We start from the raw sequence: 10,245 nt of genomic DNA, 5'->3' as shown, positions 1-10,245 counted from the left end.
ATGATTCTATGCTATACAAGTTATCCCATATAATGTACATCCCAATCTACAATTTGTTTACAATAACAAGGTGTACACTCTAGAAGGTGATAAAAAAATATATATTGGTGTCCAAAAAGAGGTACAATCTATATCTTCCCTTAAAACTATAATTCCTTTTCTAATACAATCTTCTAGTGAAGATTCTTTGTAAGAGAAAACTTGGGGTCCTGTAGAATTTACACCACTTTTGTAGAGAATATAAAGTGCCCAAATATAAAACTTAATCTTTGAAGGATCCTTATGTTTATTTTATCCAGGCTCCTTCTCAATCCTTTGCAACTTATTCTTCAAACACATGTCTTGATGGTGATTGGGGATGTTTAGATTTCAAACCAACTTTAAAGAAGATTGAACCTTCTCCTCCTAACATTTCAACATATGTCAAAGATCCAACATTTGATTTGGCAAAAAATTATGTAGTTGTCTTCAAAATTGTTTCTAAACATAGATACAGTAGATATGGTTTAGGATGTGTGCAAAAAAGTATTAAAGCTCATTAGAAATCTACATCATGCTTTGGGCGAGAAGATTTAGCTTACTAACCTCTTTTTTTTTATCTTGTCCCTCTTTGACTATTACATCTATGCATTCATCTCCCAAATTTTCATCTAAATAAGAAAGTATTTTGTTCAAACTTCTTCAAGCTAACTTGATTACTCTCCCTTGAAAAAATCATAAATGAAATAAAGGAAATTATTTTGTTTATGCGTATCATCAAATTTATGAAAATTACTCTAATTAATGTACATATTTGGAGTGTAAAATTCAATAAATTATCATAACCTGTATCAATTCTATCATAACTTATCATAGCCAGTGTAAAATTCAATAACTTATCATAATTAATGTACATATTTTTTATTTCCTTGAACTCTCATTTGTCTTCATGATGGATCATGGAGTGTGATCTGAAACGTTGATGATTAAAAACTTGCACACAATCAAATCCTAAAGTCTCTCACTTAATAACTTGTATCATTAAAATGAAGTGACAATGATTAGCACCATTGGCCAGTCCCTTCAAAATAGCAATAATTTTCTATTATGTTGCTTCTCACTGTGTGGCACTAGTACCTTACCTATTGGGGGATAATTTCAATTCAAGGTGGTATAATTTCATGTGAAATAAAACTCAGATAGCAACATTATATTCTAATTATTTTTTACTCTATGGGGAATGCATAGTTTTAAAACATTTCTCCTTCCTTGAGAACCAACTTCCCTTTGTTAAGTTGTATCTTTCAATGGTTTTCCTTTCTTGCATAGAATTGAGGACCTCATACTTTCTTGAAATAATATATATTTTTAAAGATATGTCCTTAGTGATTGAAAATATGCAATCATTCATTAATAATCCCCTCTCCTAGGAATTGGAATGGTGTATATTCTTGACCTCATTTTCCCTTGTATTTGAAGATGTTAAATCTATTAAAGTTCTGATATATTTTTCAAGATAATTATATTTAGAAAAATATCTCTTTGTAGTGCCAAAAATTGCATACCCCTTTGCGATTCCACCTACAGTTTTGTAGCCACCTTAGTGTCCATTCCCCTAGCATTTAGGTAGGCTCATTTCAGCCATTGTATTATCCTTTCTACGCTCAAGATGCTCAAGGCACCTTTTCAGCCATCTTTTAGTGTCAATTTTGCATTAGCCACATGTTTCTCTTAGCACTCAACATTTTTTAGCATGATTCATCTAGACACTAGCACATCATGCAAATACTTATGTGTCAATCATTTGACCTATGACATCTCAATGTTCAAATGTTGGTTCTAAGCATTTTGACACTCATCACCTACCTAGGTGAATGGAAACGGGTTGGAATCTTTCAAAAAGCCTTGACAACCCTCTTTTTTCCTCCTATTCTCTCTTTTAAACCTATCTTTTCTCTCCATTCAATCTTTCTTGATTTTGGAGACGGACTATCTTTTTACACTAGGCAATCTCTATTTTCTCTCATGAAATCTCTCTTGTTCTCTTAGCTCTGAAAAATTTCTCTTGCTCTCTCTCATTTTCTGATGAGGGTTCATCATGACACTATTAATCATAGCTTATATTTTAGAACTTTTAATTATTTGTGAACTAATATGTCTAGCAGCATCCTTATTACTTGCATATTTATTCATTTTTATTATTATAGTCTCTTATTGGAAGTAATATTAGAAATAGTATCTTATGGTTAAATATTTTAATTTTTTATTAATTTACAAGTATGAATGTCGTGTTAATCAGAAATATATTACTTTGTTCTATCCTATCATCATAAATGTATTTCTGAATATATTTTGAGGGACAAGCGATCTAAATCAGTCTACTCTAGTTTAGCAGCCACCTATATGATGATGGATTTTGAGATGCTCCAGATAGAAGATCCTCTTGATCTTCCCTGTGTTTATTTCGTTAGCTATCTTTGAAATATTAACTTCATTCTGTAGTTTACTTGTTCATTGATTAAGTTTCCTTGTATTGTTGTAGTTGTTACTCTATTTTGAGCGAGTAACGCGAAATTTGAATAAGAGGATATCTATAAATATCCCGTTGAGTCCTATAGAATGTAATAGGAAAAATTATTTAGTAAGTAGCTAGTAGTTGAGCTTTATACTTTCTAATCAGCAAGTCCATTTTTACTTCCTATTGGAAGTACATTTCAATGAAAATCAGAAGTTGATCTAAGAATTTGTGTATTGAGGATACCACCAATGGGAGAGAAGGGACGAAGGGAGGTGATCCTTGTGTTATTTTTTTTTCATGTTTGATTTTGTGCACTGGAATTTATTTCACATTGGTTGGGATCTTTGTTAAAATATTTTGGTTAGGATAAAGTGTTAAATTGTAGTTGTTTAAATTTCATTTAGATCTTAATTTGATAAATGTATGTTAAGAGGTTTTAGTCTACTGTTATTCTTCTGTTTCTTTATAGTAAGTGAATGTAATTCCTCATTTTAGCAAGATGAAGAATCTAACACTAAGAAAAGAACAAAAGTATTATTGGGACAAAATCATGGAATTTAATTGCTTTCTTGTTGTTTAAATTAGATTTCAATTCTATAACTATAATGTAGGTTTATTTTTTGCAAGTGTAATTTAGATCTCACTTTCAGAAACTGTACATTAGGTTTATTTTCAAAATTTAATGATAGATTTGATTTCGTAGGAAGATAAAAGTTGTTTAAGCTTAGGATTAGAAAATTCCATGATTAAGATCTAAAATTTTGTTATGTTTAGACCCTTGGTATCATATTTGAATTCTTTTTAGGATAATTGATTTTCATAGTTTCATTCTTGAAAAGTCTATAAGATCTAAAAAAAATCACAGTCTTAGGAATAGTACCAAATAGATCCTGACAGCTCCTAATGGAGCATGATCCTACCCTAGTCACTATTCTACGGTGCACAACCCCCACAATTGAGACTCTCCTTATCTTAGACAACTTTCAAACAGACCCTGAGTCAATGATAAAAGAATTGAAATGATGCAAGTTATGACATGAATGACCTTTCCCATCACTTTCTATAGTATCTTTGATTCTTACAACAACCTCAAACTCTCACAATTCTCTTTGCACCTTTATTGGTTTTCTACAACCTTGCTAGTAATATATTTGTATCTCTCTTGTCTTTGAGCATCTTGGAGATTTATCACATCCCTTATGTAATTGATCATTTTATCATTCTCACTATTTATCTATTGATCTATCTATCTATTTAGCTATCTGTGAAGGTGGAAACACTAAAGAGATAGTTGGACTAAGGCAAATGCCTATACAACTACAACATTTTTATTCTTCTTCTTGTGTCTAGGTTTATTAGAAGCATTCGAATACATGAGGGTTTTCTTATTCTTTATTTATTTCACTTGTATTTATCTATATTTGTATTTCTCAACTAGTATTTGCTACTACACTTCTAACTTCTATGTTTTTAAGGTTAATCAAAATATAGAGTTGGGTTTTCATGGTTTTGTCTTCCCTTTGTAGGGTTACCTTTGCACCACTAAACTCTTCCTCCCCTATTCAAAGTGATTGATCCTTTATAAGGATCACTTTACACTTGTTGCTAGATATCTCTTTTACAACTAGATCTCTTCCTTACATAATGGTGTCCTTTAACTGATCTTTTTCTTAGATTGGAATGCATGCATTTTTTTTGAGGATATCTCCTTGGTGTTGGAGGTGCTTTTCTTTAAATAAAATTATTATTGTGATATCATAGGCATGGTAAAAATAATGTTATGTATTATAAATTATTATGAGATCATTTTGTAAAGAAAGAGATAGAGATGTAAATAATTAATTGAAAGGATAATTTGAGATGTTTCAAAAGGTAAATTAAGATGTATCATCAATATGTTCTTCCCCATGTGGTTCCAAGTGTAACCATACTAAATGAATAACCCTAGTTATGTCCACAAAGAAGAAATTTAATTGTTGAAAAGTATAAGGCATTAACTATTAGCAGCATCATTGGTCTTTAAAATCATATACCTCATCGAATCAAATAACATCTGCAAAAGTTTAGTGGAAATGAGTTTAAATAAATAAAAATAAGAATTCAAAAGAATTTAGTGATCTAATAGAAGATTATGAAATAGATATCAAGGAATTAGCTATGGAACTCTTTCCTTAGTCCCTAAAAGATGATGCTAGATATTTATTTTCTTATTTTTCAACACATTTAATCAGTTCATGGCAAAAAATTATGTCGACATTTATTGAGTAGTTTAGTGAAAGCATTTATGTCGACTTCATAATAAGTAATTTGATGGGTACTCAAAAAGAATGATAGTTAACTAGTTCCAACATTTAATTTTATATTTTCAAAGGAATTAAGAAATATCCCTGAATATACAAGACCAAATGAGTCAATGAGTTAATTGTTTACCTAGGTTGTTTTGACAAGTAGATGAGTTACTCATTTGGTCTTGTATATTATATTGTACAACAATTTGAGTATGGAAAAGGGTTTTATATTATTTATCTCATGTTCTTTGTTCATTGTTTGTTTGGAATAAAGAAAAGTGATGATGAGTGGCTATATTCACTATTTGTAGTGTTCTTGAATGCCTATAAGAAAATCCATAATGGTTTTAAACTAGAGGGGTATGTGCGTATTCATTTGTTTTGTGAGATTTATATACTAGAATCAAGTGTTCAATGTGAAAGGTTGAATCAAAGTAATACTACTCATATACTTGATTGGATAATCATTATTGAGAGTGATAAGGTTCATGATGAAAGAAATGAAAAACTTCATTAAGCTAATCATTTACTCACATTGTTGGGTATGAGCTAAGCAATGACATAATGCAAATGAAGGAGGGGAATGTGTTAAAAAACACATTTGCATAATGCAATGCTACAATTCAACCTAATGATCAAGTTATAAATAAAAAGTTCACAAAAGTATTTAGTTATAACAATCAACACCTAAGAAATGACAAACTACCTTGATATTAAATGTTATGAGCCTATTTGTGAAGTTGATAACTTTGGAAATGTGAAAAATTCCACAAAAAATCAATTTTAAATTAGTGTTGAAGTTAGTGAGGAGATAGAAAGGCTTGTTCCATTTGAGGGAGATGTCATTGAGAATGATTTTTAAGGTATTCACTTTCATATGATCAAGTTATGGACTAGGTTGAGTATATGAATTATAAATTAACATTCATGTCAGTTGCTAATGTTAAAAAGTTTGAAGAATATTTAGACCATGCTATCTTAGGATCTATTTGTGGCAAAAATATTGGATATGTATGAGAAGCAATTGGACAATGAATTAAGGAGTACTGCTAATGGTGATTCCTTTCTCATTGACATTAATTATGTTCTTAGCATGGAAATTAATGGCAATAAATACTCAACCATAGATAGGAAAGAAGAATGTTTTGATGAATTACTTCTATGTGGATCAACATTCATGCCAAGTGACGATGCATATCAAGTTGTAGAACCATGTGATCGTAAAGGCTCAAAACCTTATGTTGATGCAATATATCTAACAATTTAGATTTTAATGTTTATTAGAAGAATGATCACATTTCAATGATCTTAATAGTGAACCATGTTATTGTTTTTTTTAACCTACTTATGAAGTTATCCACATGCATATGCGTGATGATTTTAAAGACAAACCAAATGTTCTCATTAAGACAGAAATGGATACATTTAGGCATATGTAGGGTGTTGAAGAAATTGGTCCCTTGCATGATAGTCATGTTTAATATTGATTGCATAAATGATTATAATGCATATGAGTTGCACTTGCAAGATACTCGAACAACTGGTTGTATGGCTGAGTTGGAAAGTTCAGATAAATGCCCTCGTCATTATGTTGTTGTGCAGTTGCGAGAAGTGGCAATGTATGAATGTTTTCTTTTTCGTACACTTGAACGTTATTTGCATTACTTGCATCTAAGTTCTTATGAGACCTTTATATTTAGTATGTAAACTAGAGATGGAATCAGACTTATTGATGTCAGCTCTGCGATGGAATATGTATTTTATGAGTTTTCAATCGAGCTAGGAAGGTATTTTTTGGAACATGGACAATGAGTTAAACTATAGAGTGTTACATTCGGTGTGTATATACTTCAACTAACGAATGTAACATGTGTGTATCACATAATGATCAAACGTTTTAGTTAATGTCTCATTGTAAAACGTAAAATGATAGAGGTATAATGCTGATAATGCTTAGTGTAGTAAAACGATGAAAAATATCAGTGACAATGTTTGAGAACAAGTAGATTATAGTGGTTTCTTTTGACCGAGTCTTAGTCAGTCAATTCAGAATCGGGTGTTTGATTAAGGTAGATTTCATTTTTGGTTGCCTTGGGCCACCAAGTGACGTTTGATTTTGGGTTTTAGTTTAGTGTAGTGGCGGAGCCACCTAATCAGTGAGGCCCCTGGTCTATGCCTAGAAAATTCCAAAATCTCAACATGTTTGGCGAAGCATGAGCCACTATAAGCACCTACAAATTTGGCACATTTGCAATGAGTTTTGATGATGAGATCGTGACCAAAGTCAGTTTTCATTTGCAGGCGCAATAGGCTGACATCTCAACTTTGGTGATTAAAATATCCCAGCTTCGTCGTTATGTAGAAATTCTCCTTGGTATTCAATTTGGATGGATGATTTTTACTATGCTCGCCTAATTTTAGGGCTGTTGGATAGGTTCTAATACATTTGTAATGCATGTGTGACTGCGAGTGGGTCTGAAATGGTCTCAAAATTGTTTTCAAATTTTCCAATTCTGAAATTGATTTGATGTGAGTTTAGTCCCAAATACTTCTTGTTTTAGTTTGATCATTATTTGAGGAGTTTCTGTATTTAATAGAAAAAGAAAACTATTTAACGGAGCCTGTTAGGGGAGTCGATGTGCATAGGGGATCACAATGTTGTTTTCGATGTGTATAGGGGATCGCAATGTTGTTTGATTCACCAGTAAGAAAAGAGTTGGGTGATAAGCATTGTGTTAGGATCCGGAGGCAACTGAGAGTGGAGGGGGTGAATCAGTTGTGAATTAATTTCAATCCAATTATAATTTAATCAAACTTGATACATAATACCGGTAAACCAAACTTAATGTTGGTTGATAGATTAGCAGTTAATATTAATACCGGTGAAACTCAATGCACAAGAGAGAAAGAGAAACAACATCCACAACACATAACACATAGATTTGGACGTGGAAACCCTATAAGGGGAAAAACCACGTGGGAAACCATACCCACAATTAGATGATACTACTTCAGATAGTATGTGTATACAAATGGGGTCTGCACATGCAGAAAGGCCAACCGCCTAGAGCTCACTGCTCAATCACAAAATAGGAGTCACACTTACTATAATTGGATGATTAAATCCAATGATAATGTACTGCTCAAAGTAGCATCTCCAATGTTGGATTCAGTACTGGTTAAGCTCTGATAATCACCTTCAAACCTTCCTTGAATCTTCTCTATGGTCTGCTCATATGATCTTCAATATTCACACATACCATGTTACAATACCATAACCATATACCATCTCTCTATTCTGTTTCTTTCTTACATCCATCATCTCACAAATGAGATCTTACATATATACCAAAGCCTAAGACCAAATGTGTAGGTTGGCTCACCAAGAAAATTAGAATCAAATCAATTACAGATAAGTCAAGATGCGATGCATCATGTCGGCTCAATACAATTACAACAATATCCAATTAATCAAATCATCTTCATAAGGTGTCGTGCTGATTTGGAATAGATAATGCATGTCGGTCCATAACCTAGATCAATTTGCCAGTAACAGCAAATATGTCATCCTAATTAGACCAATAACCAAACTACCAAAACCAAGTGTCCAAACCATGTCTTCGACATAACCAAGTTCTCTTCAGATGATAACAAGTCATCCTCAGTGCCGATGAACAATATTACCTGCTAGTGAACAATATACCGGTGACAGTGCATAAGTTACTGAACTTGCTGGTGAGCATAACGTGTCAGTTCAACATAACCAAAGATCTCCAGAAGGATAAGTGTTGATAAGTGTTGACATCAATGACAAAACCAATGCAACACATCTATAATACCAACACTCTCCCCCTTTGGCATTGATGGCAACAGAACATGGAAAAACATCTAAGTGCCAAAATAGAATGCCAAAAACCAAAAACCAACAATCTCTAGAATAGATCAATACCAGAAATGAAAATACAAATGCAGAGAGTATACATCACTCCCCCAATAAGTAATCTCTCCCCAAAAGATAATGTTTGTTTTTCCATAGATATCTCTTCCCCTTTGACATCAAATGCCAAAGAAATACAAATACAAGATACAACCAATTACAATAACCAATTGTTATATCCAACTTCTCCCCCTGAGAAGTAGCTCTCCTTCATCAAAGCCGAAAAAAAGTTTCTATGTTAATTCTATTGGTTTGATGCCAATCATAAACTGTCTAAGTCTCTATTGGTGAGGGTATAACCCCAAGCTTCTCTTTGAGATATTCAAAAATTTCCTTAGGCAAAGGCTTAGTAAAGATATTTGCAATCTGCTCTTTAGTATTCTTATAAACCAGTCTCACTTCTTTTGCTTCAACATTCTCTTTTAGAAAACTATATTTGATAGAAACATGTTTAGGTTTAGAGCGAAATACTAGATTCTTAGATATATCAATTGCCGCTGAATTATCATAGTAAATGATTATAGGTCTTTGCATTTTACCTTTATGTCCTTCAATATTTGATTAATCTATAATACCTGAGTACAATTAGTTGTTGCTACAACATATTGTGATTTTGTTGTTGATAATGATGTACAACTCTGTTTCTTGCTCAACCATGAAATCAATCTGCTACCAAGAAAGAATGCCCCACCAGTGGTGCTCTTCCTGTCATCTACATCTCCTGCCCAATTTGCATCGGTGTATGCACATAAACCAAAGTTTTCATCTTTAGGATACCATAAACCAAGATTTATTGTGCCTTGTAGATACCAGAAAATCCTTTTCACTATTGATTCATGATTTTCTCTAGGATTACTTTGAAATCTTGAGACAATACATACTGCATTCATTATATTAGGTCTTATTTGTGTCAAATACAGTAAATCTCCAATCATAGATTTGTATCTTGTCAGATTAACATGAGCTGAATCATCCTTTAATGATAGTTTATCAGTTGTAGTCATAGGACTACTTACCGGTTTAGAGTTTTCCATAGTAAACTTCTTTAGTAGTTCCTTCAAGTACCTTGTTTGACATATGAATATACCTTTATCAGTCTATGAAATCTGCAATCTTAAAAAGAATTTTATCTCCCCAATCATAGACATTTCAAATTCTTCCTGCATCTTATTAGCAAAGTCTTTACACAACCCATCTTCTCCTCCAAAAATGATGTCATCAACAAAAACTTCAATAACCAAGATCTCTTCATTAGTCACTTTGAAATATAAGTTGCTATTAGCATTACCTTTAGTGTAACCAAGCTTAAAAAGATATTTGTCCAATCTAACATACCAAGCTCTAGGAGCTTGCTTCAATCCATATAAAGCTTTCTTTAATATGAAAACCATATCTTTATCATTTGTCAATGAAAATCCATCAGGTTGTTCAATGTAAACTTCCTCTTCAAGATCACCATTCAGAAATGCACATTTTACATCCATTTGATATACTTTATAGTTCTTGTGTGCTACAAATGCAAG

The sequence above is a fragment of the Cryptomeria japonica genome, chromosome 4, assembly GCF_030272615.1.
Source record: "Cryptomeria japonica chromosome 4, Sugi_1.0, whole genome shotgun sequence".
NCBI classification, from domain to species: Eukaryota; Viridiplantae; Streptophyta; class Pinopsida; order Cupressales; family Cupressaceae; genus Cryptomeria; species Cryptomeria japonica.
The sequence above is the reverse complement of the archived record's forward strand: the minus strand, read 5'-3'. Positions refer to the sequence as shown.